We start from the raw sequence: 18,475 nt of genomic DNA, 5'->3' as shown, positions 1-18,475 counted from the left end.
AAAATAAATCAATGAGTTAAAAAATAATAAATTTCTAACAAGCAAAAAAAAAAAAAATGAAAAAGAAGGTAACACTGTTTTTTTTCTCATGTGACCCTTTTGCAGCAACCAATGATAGGATTTTCTAGTTTCTTTGCTCCTAGTTTTGAGAAAATATTGCCTATATGAAATGTTTTAAGTTGCAATGTAGTGATAAGAACAGCCAACTCGGTCCCATTGTTGAAAATCTATGATTAGAGATGTCATTCCTCCTACTTCTGTCCTTATGAACTTTTTGACAGAGATTCCCTTGAAGAAGAGAGATTATGTGGAAAATGGTATTAACTGAGTTTCAATGTGTCATTGAGCTTCTTATTAAAAATACTAGCATTGCAATTTTGAACATGATGTCATTGGGAAAAGTATTTTTTAGGTCTCAGGTATAGCATATCAGGTTAGAGACTGATATACTATATTATTCCTCAAAACAAAAAATAAACGAACATGGTTGTTTTAAAAGAAAGGTACATATTTTATCATCACTACATTTAAAGTACGTCAGAATTAACAGCCATAACCATTACCTAAATGTAATCTTAGCTACTTATTTATTCATACTGAGACTTAGTAATCATAACATTTTATAGACATGTAAAAACAGATATCTCAGTTTAGCCAACAACACTCAAATTCTTTAAAGTCCTTTACCTTTGTTTTATTTTTACTATCATTTAAAATTGGGCTTCATAGACAAAAATATTTGATTTTCTTTATTTTCTCTAAAAGGAAGGAAACAAAACCTAATTCATTCATGAAATTTATGTTTTATATTTCTTCTCTTTTAAGACAGAGCAGACTCTTGTAGCATCAAAAACACTCACAGTTTGTATATTAGAAGAATTTTAGAACTGCTAATTGTTAATATGGTACAATATTTTTAAAGTAACAATCTAGGTGAAAGGGGTTTTATTTTTAAAACATTAGCTAAAATAAATTACTGGCAGCAAGTAAATTGCTTCACTAATATGAAAGGACTAGTGCAAACACAATAAAAATATTTAGTACTCATGGAATTCTATTCAGCTTTATTCTACATAGCTAGAATTAATACCAGATCTGCAGATTCCACAGAAAATTACATTAGAGAACTGGACTTCTTTCACTATTGAAACAAGTGTAAAAACACTATCAATACTTTGAGGATATTTCTCTAACTGCCATCAAGTAGATAACAAAGAAAAATAAAATAAAGTTTGATCTAATTGTATTCTCCAAAAGACACACTACTATATGAACTATAATATTCATATATATTTATTTATATGAAATAATTTACATTATTATTTTATATTAAAATTTCCAAGTAAAAAGGAGTTGATAAATTTTTAATGAAGGTAATATTACATTTTACTAGGAATGCAATTAATCCTATTCATGCATCCACTTATTCTACAACCATCGAGACAATGACTTATTGTCTGTAAATACAACTCCCCATTTCTCTCCATTATGACAAATAAATATTTTCATTATACATTTTAATTATAGCTTAGTAATGTTAATTATCCCTACTTAGTACAGAATAAAATATTTCACTTCCAAATATTGAAAAACATTGCTTCATGAGAACACCATGACACAAGATTAAATGTCTTGCATTAATCGATTCTTCACTCCCATATGTTCTTTTCAATGATTGTTAAAGTCACCTTGTGGCTAAGACTTCCTAAGACTGATATATATATCACCAAAATGATGTATATTGGAAGAATAAAAGAGATACTTTGAATATGAAGCCTTTTCAATCAGTGTTAATTATTTAAGTTTTCATAAACATAGTGTTATAATGGTTAGTCTGGTAAATTTTCCAGACAAGTGAATTTATCATCACTGGACTCACCCAAGTAGCCTGAAAGATCTACACAGAAAATATATGTCAATAACCAGACAAACTCATAGCTGCAGACTTGCCAACAGAAAACTTGGGGGAATAGTTGAAGTTTTAGTATTTATATAAGCTTTTCACCACTGGACAAAAGAGAGGGTATGAAAAGCAATGGATGCACTTTGGAAATGAGACTGGGGAGAGAGGCAGCATCTGGAGATACAGTTGTGACCACTGTTTGTGTATTTGTGTGGGTGCGGGTGTACAATTGTTCATAAATGCCTTAAACTTAGACGCAGAACATCCCTGCATCTCACTGCTCCCAGAGGATACATCCATCATTTTCTTCTGAAAATTTACCTCTCGATTTAAATCTTATGTGGAATCCTTTCTTTTATCTATGCAAAAATAAAAAAAAAGTTACACATGCTCATGAGTAACTATGATGGTTATATATAATTTATATATAATTGTCCTACGATCTAGGGTATCCTTAGATCCAGTTTAGTCAGCCTCAAAGCTAGAGCCTCCTCTAGGAAATCCATAAAGCAATTTAGACTTAATTGTGAACTTACTAAATCAACCCTTATATTTAATTCTAGATTTTTGTTTAATTTACTTGATGCCAGATTGGGTATTGTTAATCAGCATCATTTAGGTAGATGAAGCACTGCTTTATAAAGACAGACGAGTTTAAATTTCTTAACATCAACATTTAATTAAGAAAAAACAAAACTTCTTCTTTAGAGAATGGATTAAAGTTGTAGCCACATCTAAGCCCTGAGAGAAACTAATAAGAGATCAGGCCATGAAGGTAAGAATTGGAAATAACTGATAACTAAATATAGGTCATTAAATTGGTCTATATTTTGTAGACATTAACTTCACAGGCATACTATTTGGTAGTATAATCTTCATTTGAAAAATAGGAAACTCAGGTTTGGAGAAATTAACTTACTCAAATTTTCTAGTTATCATGGGGCATTTCCACTAAGATGCACTATCATCCCATAAATACATACCCATGGGTGACTATGATTTCCATTTCCCCCATAGATCTAGTTGTCCTCTCTTGCCTGAATTTATACACTTGGCTAAATCTGGACTCTTCTTTTCATTATTCCATATAATTTATATATAATTGTCCTATAGAATCAACTTTTCAAAAGTTGTTTTAATCTTCAGTTCCCACTGTTACTATCACAATCCAGGCCCTTGATATTTTACACTTGGACTATGGCAGTAGTCCCAAATTAGTCCAATTGTCTCCTTCCCCAGGATCACTATATTCTCTCACCCTAGAGAAACAAACTGTTTCCTGACTGTTATATCCCCAGAACTTAGAATATATTTGGCACACAATATGTGTTGAATGAATAAATATATGCTTATTTATGAACAATGAAAGGTTCTCATTCACATTAGCTTGAATTAGTAGGGTAGATTATTTTCTTGTAAAACCTTGCTAAGACTAGGTTTATTTAGAAATGGAAATTGAAAGAAGGAAAACAATCTGAGGCTCTTGAGTTTAAACTTAATTATCATAGCATCTCTGCTTCCTTCTTCTGTACAAGTATCTAAATTCTATACAGAAGTACATCTTATAAAAAATAAAATTCTAATTCTCAACAGCTAATTTACAAACAAATGCTTAAAATATGTTTCAATTTAGGCACTGCCTACATTATCCAGAGAATCATAAGATCTGCAGAATTCAAAGGACCTTAAAAATAATCTATGATCCTACAAAATCATATTATGCATATTGAAATATTTCTAGTAATAGGGAACACACTGGTAGTCAGGTTATTCAAAGTATTCAAATATACACACGAAATGTGCTATACCAAAAAAGGCATGAGATGTGGATAGATTTTTGTTTGATCACAGCCCTAGCATCTCCTATTTATATGATCTTCATAGAAATATCAATTAAAACATTCAAAAATTTTCAAATCAAAGCAACTATTTAGTAAACATTTACCAAGTGCAAGGTTTGGTGCTAGGCAGTTTACATAATTGGGCAATTCCACTGAATTCTCACAACAACCCTGTGAGGTAGGTATCATCATCATTAGGAAATAGTATACCAAGGTTTAGAAAATTTAAGTAACACTTTAAACTCATCAACATTAGCCCTGGCCGGTTTTGCTCAGTGGTTAGAGCGTCAGCCTGCGGTCCTGAGAGACCCGGGTTCGGTTCCCGCTAAGGGCACGTACCTCGGTTGCAGTTTGTCCCCGGCCCTGGTCGGTTGTGCGGGTGGCAGCCACTCGATGTGTCCCTTTCACATCGATGTTTCTCTCTCTCTCTGTTCCTCTCTCTCCCCCGCCACTCTACCTGAACAAAAAATGGAAAAATGTCCTCGGGTGAGGATGAAAAAAAAAAAAAAAAAATTAACTCATCAACATTAAATAACCAAACTATAAGTCTATCCTAGGTCCAAAGCCCATGTGTTAACCACTACTTTCTACTGCTTGACTCTGGACAGCAAAGTCGAGGAGACTAGACCAGACAAAAGTCTGTGAGTGATGTGCTACTAATGACCAGCAAGACAGAGGGGCTTAAAAGGGAAATACAGCATCTTCATGCTACTGTTAACTGAGAGCCTTTTATATATCAGGCACAATAAAATACTTTGTATATATTATTTCTTGTTCTCATAATCCAATGAGATAAATTTTATGGTCCTCTTGATTGACAAAACTAAGGTATAGAGAAATCAAGTAGAAGTATATAGGTCAGAAGGCTCAAACCTATCAACTGATGGGAGCTTGAAATGGTTTTTCTCTATGTTCCTTCAGTCGGGTAGACTCACTAGATGCCAGTATCAAACCAATTAGGTCATTGGCAGTTGAGCTACTCTTTGCCCCCAGAGTAGGGGAGGAAAGGTGGGATAACTCTGTACTGTGATTTGCCTGGGCCTCAAATAATCCTGACTTCTTTCCCACTGCCAGTTGTCAAACCGATGTTCCCATAATGACTCGTAAGATTGGCCATGGTTGCCCTGGCCAGTTTGGCTCAGTGGTTAGAACGTCGGCCCACGGACCAGAGAGTGTCGGGTTCAGTTCCCACTAAGGGCATGTACCTTGGTTGCAGTTTGTCCCCGGCCCCGGTTGGGGTTCTGTGGGTGGCAACCAGGCGATGTGTCTCTCTCACATCGATGTTTCTCTCTCTCTTCCCCCCTCTTTCCCTCCTACTCTATCTGAAGATAAATGCAAAAAATGTTCTCGAGTGAGGATAAAAAAAAAAAAGATTGGCCATGGTTTTCTAAATTGATATTTTCCAGAATTATATAAGAAAGGGCAAATTATTCTTATTTTGAAGGTGAAAACAAATAAAGTATTATTGGGACTCTCACACTTAGGTCTTTGCATTTCAGTCTCACAGTTCATCTCATTATATAAAATGGCCATTTATAAAAGATAATCAAAAAATGAATCAATAAATAAAGTTTATTGAAAAGACAAGCCCAAGTTTTTAATACTAATCTCAGTTAGCTCTATGACTGTAAATTGTTTAACTTCCTTGAGCTACAATTTCTTCATCTAAGAAAATTATAATTAGAGGTAACTTGTTTAGCACAGCACCTAGCACATAAGTAGGTACCCCATTAATGGCATTTACTTAGTAGTAATATTACTTACAACAAAACTTAATATAATAATAAAATGTGTATAATTGCAAATCCAAGGAAGGAATTCTGACAATTTATAAAGCAAGTCTTGTTTACTGCTGATCATGTCTCAGATATTTTGTAGTTATAAAAATCTAATAATAGAATGTGGTGGAGGTGGTCAATGAGGAATAAAGGTGAGGCCATCTGTAATACTTTCAAAAATAAAGATAAAAATTTTAAAAGCCTAAGCATACATGTATCAAATAATTGTTATAAACCTAAAACTAATACAATGTAATATGTCAATTATATCTCAATTAAAAAATAATAATTTTAGGTCAACCCACTTGGGTCCCCTCCCTGCTCTGGGGAGTCTGTCCATCTTTCAAATAAATTTTCCTTCTGCTTAAAAAATAAAATAAAATTATTTTTGAAATGCTTAAGATAATAAGTCTAAACTTCTAGGACTTCTAAAAAATATATAGCATTTCATTGATGTTAATTTATTTTTCTGAAAATTATAAGTGTTTGTACTGAAGCTTCTAGAGGATTGGTGATGACACCAGTGTCAGAATCCCAGTTTGTCTTCATTATACTTGGAGATCTCATAGTATGGCATGACAATGCAGAGATTTCAAGTTAGGCAGAAAGTAATACAACAAGCACATTTTATTGGGTAAGCAATAAAGATAGTTGACAAATTTTTATTTTATTTATTTTTTATTTTATAGAGAGGAAGGGAGAGAGAGAGAGTGGGAGAAACATCAATGTGAGAGAGAAACATTAATCAGTTATGTCCGCATGCGCCCCCAACTGGGGATCAAACCCGCAACCTGGGTATGTGTCCTGATTGGGAATTGAATCTGCCACCTTCTGGTGTACAGGATGACACTCCAACCAACTGAGCCATACCAGCCATGGCAGTTGAAGCAATTTTAAAAGGTACCAATATCAATGTAGTTTGTGAAGAAACTACAAAGTTTAAAGATCTTGTCTTTTTGTCTCTTCCTACTGATTAAAATAAAGTCCTTAATTCCTGTCAGTGATGAAACAGAATGCCTGGTGGAGCTTATACTGGGTGCATTTCTAGATAAGGCTTCATTTCTGTAAATGGCCTGGAGTGCCCCTAAACAAAATTTGGTAACTTAAAAGTCAATGATATTCTCCCAAGAACAAAGTGGAATTACAACTAAAATGCAGAAAAAGCATTGTGAATGACCAACTGAGGTCTAGCTAGAGAGAACTCTTATAACCAAGGATGTAAACAGGAGACCACATCAAGCCCAGCCAGTATGGCTCAGTGGACTGAGTGTCATCCCATGGACTGAGAAGCCCCAGTTCAATTCCCAGTCAGGATACATGCTCAGGTTGCAGGCTTGATCTCCAGTAGGGGGCATGAAGGAGGCAGCAAATTGATGTTTTTCTCTCACATCAATGTTTCTATATCTCTCACCCTCCTCTCTCCCTGAAAAATCAATAAAAAGATATTTTTTAAAAAGGACTCAAAGTTAAAAATTGAACTGCTGTTTGACCCAGTGATCCAACTTCTAGGAATATACCCTAAGAAACCTGAAACACCAAGCAGAAAGAATACATGTACCCCTATGTTCATAGCAGCACTATTTACAATAGCTAAGATCTAGAAACAACCCAAGAATCCATCAGTAGATGAGTGGATTAAAAAGCTGTGATACATGTACACAATGGAATACTATGCAGCTGTAATAAAGAAAGACCTCTTATCTTTTGAGATGACATGGAAGGACCTGGAAAGTATTACACTAAGTGAAACAAGCCAAGCAGGGAAAGACAAATATCACATGATCTCACTTATTTGTGGAATACAATGAGCTAAACAAACTGCTAAACAAAATTAACCCAGAGACAGAGGTGGGGTACAGACTGATAAGCCTCAGAGAAGGGAGGTTTTGGAGGGGAAGAGATAAACCACAGGACTTACATGCATGTATGTATGACCAATGAACATAGACAACAAAGCTGGGGATAGGGCAGCAGGGAAAGGGAAGAGGGTGTCAATGGGGGAAAAATCAGAAACATCTGTATGTAACAAAAACAAATTAATAATAAAAAAAATTAAAAATAAAGACATTTTGACTTAAAAAAAAAAAAGAGGTCACATCAAACTGATAGGAAGCATGTAGGTCAAGAGGACTGGCTGGGCTGACACAGGGCTGGCTAAGAGGACTCCCTCTGAGAAGTCTGGGGTCTAAACTCCAAGCTGAAATCCCCAGCCCAGAGCAACAAAACCTTAAAAGGTGCCCACATAATATCTGGCTGTGAAAAAACATCTTGGGTTCTATCTGGCAGGGAGAGAAGTCTAGAAACATGGGGATCCTTTAATGAGCCAACACACTAAATTTCATTTGCAGCCACTCACATTGGATTCTGGAAAAAAGAGGAAAGAGTGGACATGAGGAGAGTATGGGGTTGTTGGCTCTGGGGAGAAAGCTGAGAGAGCAGCTGTCAGGATACTTGTGCAGAGTCATCCCCCCATGCTGGAGAAGCCATCTTTCTCAGGTAGAATATTTCCATCAATGCAGCTTTAGTCTGGGGGAAAGCAATTGCCCCACTCATTGGAAATCCTCTCACCTCACCCTATAAAATTTACATCCTACTGAGGACTACAACCTAAAGCTCATTAAATGACTAACAATCAACCTACAAACAAAGGTGAATATCTGGGTGCTTTGAGTCTTTGCCTGACTTGCTCCTATGTCCACAGCTAGTAAAAGCAGACTTTGGTGGGCAGCTTTGTCCATTCCATTAACTCGCAGCAACAGCAAAGGGAGCCACATGCTGTGGATCCCTGATAACTCCAATCAGGGTACTGAGAACCAGTCACAAACAGTGTAAGACACTGGCCTGCACCAGATAACCTCCAAAGAGGCCCCAAACCAATAAACCCAGTGTCCAGCTACAAACAAATACAGAGCAGGACCCAATAAACTTCACAAGCAGTATATCCACAAGGAGATGTTAGCAGACTCCAAACCCTGCTGAGGCAAATTCCATTTTTTGTGATAAACATCTACATGGCAACCTGAATGCAGTGTTGGGGATTGAGCTGCACTGTCAGCAAGCCTGGGAGTTGTGCCCATGCATGAATTGGCCAACAGCCATCAACAGTCAATTACAAAAGATGGGCTCACACAATGCACACAAGGGACATTATTATAGCACCTAGGTCTGGTGATGAGGGGGACTGTGCCATTAGATCCCACAGGTCACCAGCTACATAAGGCCAGCCTACCAAAACTGGAATTCATAGCATATATACCTAATACATAGAAACAAAAACAAATAGGCAGCCAAAATAGGGAGACCAAGAAACAAGCCCCACATGAAAGAATAACAAAATTCTCCAGAAGAACTAAATGAAATAGAGATAAATAATTTCTCAGATATAGAGCTCAGAGTAATGATTTAAAAGACACTCAACGGCATGAAAATTGACGTAGAAACAATGAAAAACAACCAGTAAGAAATGGAGACTTATACAGAAGAAATAAAGATTAAAGAAATATAGATTAAAGAAGAAATAAATATTAAAGAAATAAAGATTCGGGAAGGAATAACCACCAGAATAAGAAGCCAAGACTGAATCACTGAATTAGAAGACAGGGTAGAAAAAAAAAAGCACTCAATCAGAGGGCCAAAAATAAAAAAATAAAAAACCATTTAAAACAAGGACAGTTTAAGAAAGCTGTGGGACAATATGAGATGTAACAATATCCACCTCATTAGAATACCAGGAGAAGAAAGTGAGAAGGGATAAAGAACCTGCTTAAAGAAATAATGGCACAGCCTGGCCAGTGTGGCTAAGTGGTAGAGCATCAACCCATGCACCAAGAGGTCACCAGTTTGATTCCCAGTCAGGACACATGTCCAGGTTGTGGGCCCAATCCCCAGTAGGGAGCATGCAGGAGGTGGTCAATTGATGTTTTCTTGTATCAGTGTTTCTATCTCTCTCTCTGGAAAAAAAAATCAATGAAAAAAAAAGTATTAAAAAGAAATAATGGCAGAAAACTTCCATGTTATTGTGGGAAAAAAGTCACATAAATTCAGGAAGCATAAAGAGTACCAAACAAGAAGAATTAAAGACAAAGAGAGAATCTAGAAGGCAGCAAGGGAAAAGCAATTTCTTACCTACAAAGGAGCTCCCAAAAGGCTGTCAGCTGAATTCTCAACAGAAACATTATAAGCCAGATGGGAATGGCATGAAGTATTCAAGGTAATGAAAAGCAGGATATAAAACCAACTCTACCCTATTCAGCAAAGCTATTATTCAAAATAGAAAGTGAAATAAATAGCTTCCCAAGCAAAACAAACAAACAAACAAAAAAGCTAAAGGAGTTTTTTACCACCATTGTAAGAAATGTCAAAGCAACTGGTGTAATAATAAGAAGAAATAAAGAGAAACATAAGCATAAAGAATAAAAACGGCAATAAATAACTATTAACTATAACTTTAAATGAAATTGAATTAAATGCTCCAATCAAAAGACATAGAGTAGCTGAATGGATAAGAAAAATGACCAATATATGTGCTGTCTACAAGAAGGCACACAGGATAAAATTGAAGAGATGAAAAAAAAATTTTTTATGCAAATACAAACAAACAAAAAAGCAAGGGTAACAATACTTGTATCTAACAAACTAGACTTAAAAGCAAAGACCATAACAAGAGACAAGAAAAGCCACTATATAATACTAAAAGGAGTGGCCCAACAAAATGATATGACCCTGGTAAACATATATGCAGCCTTAGAGGAGCACCTAAATCTTTTTTTTTAACTCTTGGAGGACTTTAAGGGAAAGATTGACAGCAATACATTCATAGTAGGAGATTTTAACATCCCACTGACATCACTGGATAGATATTCCAGACAAAAAAATCAACAAGGAAACAAGGATCCTATCTAACAAATAGATAGATGGATTTAACTGATAATTACAGAACATTTCTACCCAAAGCTGCAGAATTTACATTATTCTGCAGTGTACAAGGAACACCTTCAGTGATAGACCACATATTAGAAACATTCTCAGTAACAGACCATTTTATAGGACTTACATAAGTCACTATAATTAAAAGAAGTTTGAAGTCATATCAAGCATCTTCTGGGATCACAAAAGCATGAAAATAGAAATCAACTATAATAAAAACACTCAAAAGTATTCAAAAACATAGAGTATAAAGAGAACTTTATTAAACAATGAATAGGTTACCAAGGACACCAAGGAAGAAATTTAAAACTTCCTGAAAACAATAGAAAATAAACACACAACAGCCTAAAATCTACGAGACACAGCAAAATTCCCTGAGAGGGAATTTCATAGCACTGCAGGCCTATATAAAGAAATAAGAAAAAGCTCTAATAAACGATTTAACACTACAATTAAAATACATAAAAAGAGAACAAGAAGAAGAGTCCCGAGTTAAGTAGAATAAAGAAAATAATAAAGGGGACTTCCAGTCAAGATGGCAGTGTAGGTAAACACAGTATCGTCTCTTCCCACACCAAATCAAAATTGCAACTAAACTACAACACAACCATCATTCAAAACCACCTGAAATCAAGCTGAATGGAAGCCCTACAACTACAAAATTAAAAAAGAAGCCACATAGAGACTGGTAGGAGGGGTGGAGGCATGGATAAGCTGGTGCCACATGCACATGTGCCAGATAAAAATCAAAAGGATATCTCAGGGATTCCAAAATGGCAGCAGAGCGAATGGAACCTACACAAACTGTCTCCCAGAGCCAAACTGGAATTACAACGAAAATAAAGACAAATCACCAGGAAAAAGCAATAGAAAAGTAGTTTGTGATGACCATATAACCAGGAACCCTGACTCGATCCTGGAAGGTTTGTGGAGGCACGAGAGGTTGCTGGGAGCCCAGAGACTGCAGCAGCCTTATCTGTGAGCAGCAGCCTTAGCTGTGAGTAGCACCCTCGGGTTAAAATCCCAAGTGGATCCACATCACAGAGCCGGGACGGAAGCTCCAATACCCACAGCCACTTACCTTGGTCTCATGCAGAGGGAGGGCAGACTGGACTGAAAATGTGTGGGGACACTCAGGATTTGGAAGGTGCTCAGAGCTTTTACTGAGTTGATGCAATGAAAGACAGAGGTCATCTTACTCCTACCCAGGGCTCTGGGGAAAGGCTGCGGCCCCTCCCTCGGAGATTCAACCCCACTCAGTGGCAATTGAAATGCAAATTGAGGCCAATTAATAACCAGCATATGGCCCACCCTCAAAAAATCCCCATATGCTGAACACCTGAGAAAACTTTTTACTCAAATAAGAAGCAAAGGCTCTTCAAATAACTGCTACTGATAGCCTCCAGGCAAAAAGCTAGAGGATAACTATCAAATCCTGGGCTAACAACTCTAACCAGGAAAGTAAGACTTAACAGTGGTGTTTAACTTGGGTCTTCCCTGCCTCATCCAAACCCAGGAGAGAAAGCCACAACAGCAGAACACCAACACCCACAGGGGAAATTTGGCAGGCTCCAAAGCCCACTGTGAGAGCCAAATGGTGAAACACAGATACAAAAGCCAAATGAAAGAACAAGAGACCTCTACTGAAGATGAGATAAATGAGGTGCAGCTAAGCAAGTTAACAAAACTAGAATTCAGAGCCATGATATTGAGGAAGCTCAACAGCACGTGTAAGGACAAGATCACCATGAGTAAAGACATAGAAATGTTGAATATCAGCCAGTTGGAAATTAAAACCACCAAGAAGAAATGAAGAATGACATATTAGAAATAAAGAACACATTGGAAAGTCTAAACATAAGAGTAGATGAAGGAGAGAACCAGATCAGTGAATTAGAAGATAGGGTAGAAAAAAATCAACCAATCAGAAACCAAAAGGAAAAACACAATTAAAAAACAAGAAGAGAGCTTAAGAGAACTGTGGGACAACTGAAAACATAATAATATTTGCATCATAAGAGTCCCCGAAGAAGAAGAAAATGAGCAAGGGTTAGAGAATGTATTTGAAGAAATAGTGACAGAAAACTTCCCTAATTTGGTGAAGGAAGAAGGCATTCAAGTTCAAGCAGCACAAAGAGTCCCAAGTAAGAACCCAAACAGGCCCACACCAAGACACATAGTAACTAAAATGCCAAAAATTAAAGACAAAAAGAGAATCCTAAAAGCACCAAGAGAGAAGCAACAGGTGACCTACAATGAAAACCCCACAAGGCTCTCAGCTGACTTCTCAACAGAAACACTACAGGCCAGAAGAGAATGGCATGAGGTAATCAAGGTCATGAAAAACCAGGATCTGAATACAGGACGACACCACCCAGCAAGGCTATCATTCAAAATAGAAGGTCAAATAAAGAGCTTCCCAGACAAAAAAAAAAGGCTAAGGGAATACATTAGTACAAAAACAGCATTGCAAAAAAATGTTAACGGAACTGCCGTAATCAACTGGAGAAATAGGAAAAAAAATAGAACCACACTAAACAAAAATGGCAATAAATAAGTACACATCAATAATCACCTTAAATGTAAATGGACTGAATGCTCAGGTAAAAAGACACAGAGTAGCTGATTGCATAAGAAAGCATGACTCATCTATATGTTGTTTCCAAAAGACCCACCTCAAAACAAAAGACTCACATAGGGTGAAAGTGAAAGGATGGGAAAAAAATCTTCCAAGAAAACAAAAAGGGAAAGAAAAAAAAAAGCTGGGGTAGCAATACTCATATCTAATAAAATAGATTTCAAAATGAATGCCACAACTAGAGATAAAGAAGGCCACAACATAATATTGAAAGGATCTATCCAACAGGATGATATCATCTTGATAAACATATATGCACCCAATATAGGAGCACCAAAATATATTACAAATCTTCTGGAGTACTTCAAAGGAGAAATCGAAGCAATATAATCATAGCAGGGGACTTCAACACCCCACTGACATCACTGGATAGACCCTCTAAACAAAAAATTAGTAAGAAAACAGAGACTCTAAATGAAGCACTCGACCAAATGGATTTAATAGATATCTACAGAGAATTACACCCCAAAATAGCAGAATTCACATTCTTCTCAAGTGCACATGGGATATTCTCAAAACTAGATGACATGTTAGGACACAACGCAAGTCTCTACAAGTTTAAGAAGATTGAAATCACATCAAGGCAACAAAATTTTGGACATCATACGGAGCAGAATTTTCACTGATACATCACCTAAGGCAACAGAAATAAAGGAGAAAATGAACACATGGGACTACATCAAACTAAAAAGCTTCTGCACAGCAAAAGAAACAATCATCAAAATGGAAAGGCAACCCACTGTATGGGAGAACATCATTGCCAACGATGTATCAGATAAGGGGTTAATTTCCAGTATATACAGAGTGCTCATACAACTCCACAATGGGTTACCAAGGAGATCAAGGAAGAAATTAAAAACTTCCTGGAATCCAATAAAAATGAACACACAGCAACACAAAATCTATGGGATGCAGCAGAAGTTCTGAGAGGGAAGTTCAGAGCACTACAAGCCTACCTCAAGAAGCAAGAAAAATCTCTAATAGACTCTCTAACCTCACAACTAGAAAGCACACAAAAAGAAAACCTCAAAGGAAGTAGAAGGAAGAAAATAGTGAAGATCTGAACAGAAATAAATGATATAGACAACAAAAAACAATTCAAACAATCAATGAAACAAAGAGCTGGTTTTTTGAAAAGATGAACAAGATTGATGGACCCTTAGCTAGACTCACCAACAAACAAAGAGATAGAACCCAAATACACAAAATCAGAAATGAAAGAGGAGAAGTAACAACTAATACCACAGAAATACAGAAGATTGTTAACAACTACTGTAAACAATTATATGGCAATAAATTCAACAGTCTAAGCAAAATGGACAAATTTCTAGAAACACCTAGTCTCCCAAAACTGGACAGGGAAGTGATAGAAAATTTGAACACACCAATAACAACTAAAGAAATTGAAGATTTAATCAAGATTCTCCCAGCAAATGAAAGCCCAGGCATGGATGGCTTCATGGGGAAGTATTACCAAACATTCCAAAAAGAACTAACCTCCATTCTCCTCAAACGATTTCAAAACCTTCAAGAAGAAAAAAGACTTCCAAAATCGTTTTATGAGGCCAGCATAATTCTTATTCCAAAACCAAAAAACGACATTACAAAGAAAGAAAACTACAGAACAATATCCCTGATGAACATAGATGCCAAAATCTTGAACAAAATAGTAGGGAATTGGATCCAACAATACATCAAAAAAATTATTCAGCATGACCAAGTGGGATTCATCCCATGGATGCAAGGAGAGTACAATATTCTCAAATCAATAAATGTGATACACCACATAAACAAAATGAAGAATAAAAACCACATAATAATAACAATAGATGCTGAAAAACCTTTCAACAAAATCCTGCATCCATATATGATAAAAACAATCAGCAATGTGGGAATAGGGAGATCATATCTCAACATGATAAAGGCCATATAAAAGACCTGCAGCCCTTATTATACTCAATGAGCAAAAATTAAAAGCATTTCCATTAAGAACAGGAACAAGGCAAGGATGCCCACTTTCGTCACTCTTATTTAACATAGTACTGGAAGTCTTAGCCACAGCTATCAGACAGGAAGAAAAAATAAAAGAGATCCAAATGGAAAAGAAGGAAGTAAAACTATCATTATTCGCAGAGGACATGATACTATACATAGAAAACCCCAAGGATTCCATCAAAAATTTACTAAACTTAATAAATGAATTTAGAAAAGTAGCAGGATACAAAATTAACGTCAAGAAATTGATGGCATTCTTATACACCAATGATGAACTCACAGAAAGAGAAACTAAAGAAACAATCCCATATATCATTGCAGCAAAAAAATTAAGATACCCAGGAATAAACTTAACCAACGAAATTAAGGACCTATTTGCAGAAAACTACAGGTCATTGAAAAAAGAAGTAGAGGAAGATACAAAAAAGTGGAAGCACATACCTTGTTCATGGATTGCAAAAATTAACATCATTAAAATGTCTACACTACCCAAAGCAATTTGTAGATTCAATGCAATCGTCATCAAAATACCAAAGACATACTTCAGAGAACTAAAACAAATACTTCAAAAGTTCACATGGAATAAAAAAAAAAAAAAAAAAAAAAAAAAAACTGGAATACCACAGCAATCTTGAAAAAGAAGAACAAAGTAGAAGGGATCACATTACCAGATTTCAGGTTATACTACAAAGCCACTGTAATCAAAACAGCCTAGTACTGGCACAAGAACAGGCATATAGACCAGTGGAATGGAACAGAGAACCCTGAAATAGACCCAAGGCAATATGCTCAATTAATATTGGCCAAAGGTGGCAAGAGCATACAGTGGAGTAAAGACAGCCTCTTTCATAAATGGTGTTGGGAGAATTGGACAGCTACATGCAAAAACATGAAACTAGACCATCAACTTACACCATACACAAGAAAAAACTCAAAATGGATAAAAGACTTAAATGTGACCATGAATGCATAAAAATCCTAAAAGAAACTGTAGGCAACAAAATTTCAGACATCTACGCAGCAGAATTTTCACTGATACATCACTTAAGGCAACAGAAACAAAGGAAAAAATAAACACATGGAACTACATCAAACTCAAAAGCTTCTGCACAGCAAAAGATACAATCATCAAAATGGAAAGGCAACCCACTGTATGGGACAGCATAATTGCCAAGGATATATCAGATACGGGGTTAATTCCCAATATATAGAGAGTGCTCATACAACTCAACAAAAGGAAGACAAAGAACCCAGTTAAAAAATGGGCAGAGGCACTAAATAGACACCTCTCCCAACAGGACATACAAATGGCCAAGAGACATATGAAGAAATGCTCAACATCACTAATCATCAGAGAGATGCAAATTAAAACAACAATGAGGTATCACTTCACACCTGTCAGAATGGCCACCATCAACAAATCATCAAACAACATGTGTTGGCAAGGGTGTGAAGAAAAGGGGACCCTAGTACACTGCTGATGGGAATGCAGACTGGTGCAGCCACTATGGAAAACTATATTGTGTTACCTCAGAAAATTAAAAATTGAACTTCCAATTGACCCAGTGATCCCACTTCTAGGAATATACCCTAAGAAGCCTGAAACATCAATCAGAAAGAATATATGAACCCCCATGTTTGTAGCAGTACTATTAACAATAGCGAAGATCTGGAAACAGCCCAAATGACCATCAGTAGACAAATGGATAAAAAAGCTTGGTACATATACACAATGGAGTACTATGCAGCTGTAAGAGAGAAAGATCTCTTATCCTTTGAGACGACATGGAGGGACTTGAAAAGTGTCATCCTAAGCGAAACAAGTCAAACAGCGAAAGTCATGTCTCGTATAATCTCACTGATTTGTGGAATATAATGAACATAACAGTCTGAGGAATGGGGTAGTCCCAGAGACGTGGAAGTGGGGTACAGACTGACAATTCCCAGAAGAGGGGGTGGTGGGGGAGAGATAAACCACAGAAGTTACATGCCTGTATGCATGAACAATGGACATGGACAACAAAGCTGGGGACAGAGCGGGGAGGGATGGGGAGGAAAGAATCAGTTTGGGAAAAAGGAGAAATATCTGTAACAAAAATAAATAAATTAATTTAATATTTAAAAAATTAAAATTACTGTACGTATGGACTGTAGGCCTATGTTTTCAATCATCCCAACAAATCCTTCAACATCAGGTGAAACTGCTCAACCAATCCTTGTGTGTGGGCAACAACTTTTTTCCAAAAAATCATGTGTGGTGGAAACCAAGCCAATCAGATCATGCTGTTCACTGATTGGCTATTTTTTCCTCTTCCTATCCTGACCACTTATTGGTTCAGTCTCATGCAAGTGTGTTTCTCTCATACATCCTTCTACATTGCTACACATAGGAAGCATTTTTGCTCTTGTGTTTGCTATTTCTGAGAAATTTTATCTAAGCCCCACAATGGCTCCTAAATGTGCTGCTTCTGACAATGAAACTAAGCACCGGAGGAAAATGCTTACCATCTAAGAGAAGGTGAAACTCTTGGATATGATCAAAGATGGCAAGAAAATTGTGGACGTTTCCTGCCATTACGACTTGAATGAGTCTACCATTTGCTCCATCCATAAAGATGAAAGGAACATCCATGCAATGGCTAGTGTCTCTTTCAACAAGGAAGCAAATCGCATCATGACAAATCATAATAAGTGCATAGTGAAAACACAGTCTACCCTAGCCATTTGGAACAGCAATAGCTGCAAGAAAAATATTTTGTTGGATTTGCTGGTCATCCAGGAAAATGCAAGGCAGATTTATCAGCATTTTTCAGCAGACAAACCCCAACCAGAAGCCTCTTTTGCAATGTTCATGGATTTCCAGAAGACGTATCATCTGAAGAGTGTCATTCTCCATATAGAAGTTGCCTCTGATGACCAGCTGCAGCAGAGGACTACATGAACAACACATTCCAGAAGAATCTGGTGGAGATGACTAAGTCTGCAAGTGAGGAGGAAGAAGAGCAGCCAGAGGTTCCTGGGTGTCAGAAGGAGGAAGCTGGCCTTACACTTGAGCTCTCTTGCAAGTCAGAACTATTATAGTTCTTACAAGTGAGAACTGTTAAGGTAGTACAGAACATGATTGGTGAATGGAACCCACATATGATGCAAACATTGCTGTTCTTGAATGCACTTGATGGAGCAATAGAACCTTAGAAAAATTTCCTCACGCATTTGAAGAAATAGCACCAGCAACTGCCTATCACAGCATTCTTCAGCCACATACCCAGACACCCACTGCCTGCTCCTAGTACTCCTTCAGCAGAAGTCTACAACACACCTGCTAAATATAATGCACCACCCGTACACTCTCCTAATGAGGTCGACCCTTCAGAGGAGCAGTAATCTTGCTCTT

At 36.7% G+C, this 18,475-nt stretch overlaps 1 protein-coding gene across 2 annotated transcripts in view; it reads right to left on the bottom strand.

Moving 5' to 3' along the window:
- The window catches only part of SUGCT (succinyl-CoA:glutarate-CoA transferase), a 1,135,530-nt gene that overhangs the window by 616,167 nt on the left and 500,888 nt on the right, over positions 1 to 18,475 (bottom strand). The gene's annotated exons all lie outside the window — the stretch shown is intronic.

This window comes from Molossus molossus, unplaced genomic scaffold, assembly GCF_014108415.1.
Source record: "Molossus molossus isolate mMolMol1 unplaced genomic scaffold, mMolMol1.p scaffold_m16_p_7, whole genome shotgun sequence".
NCBI classification, from domain to species: Eukaryota; Metazoa; Chordata; class Mammalia; order Chiroptera; family Molossidae; genus Molossus; species Molossus molossus.
The sequence above is the reverse complement of the archived record's forward strand: the minus strand, read 5'-3'. Positions and strand labels throughout refer to the sequence as shown.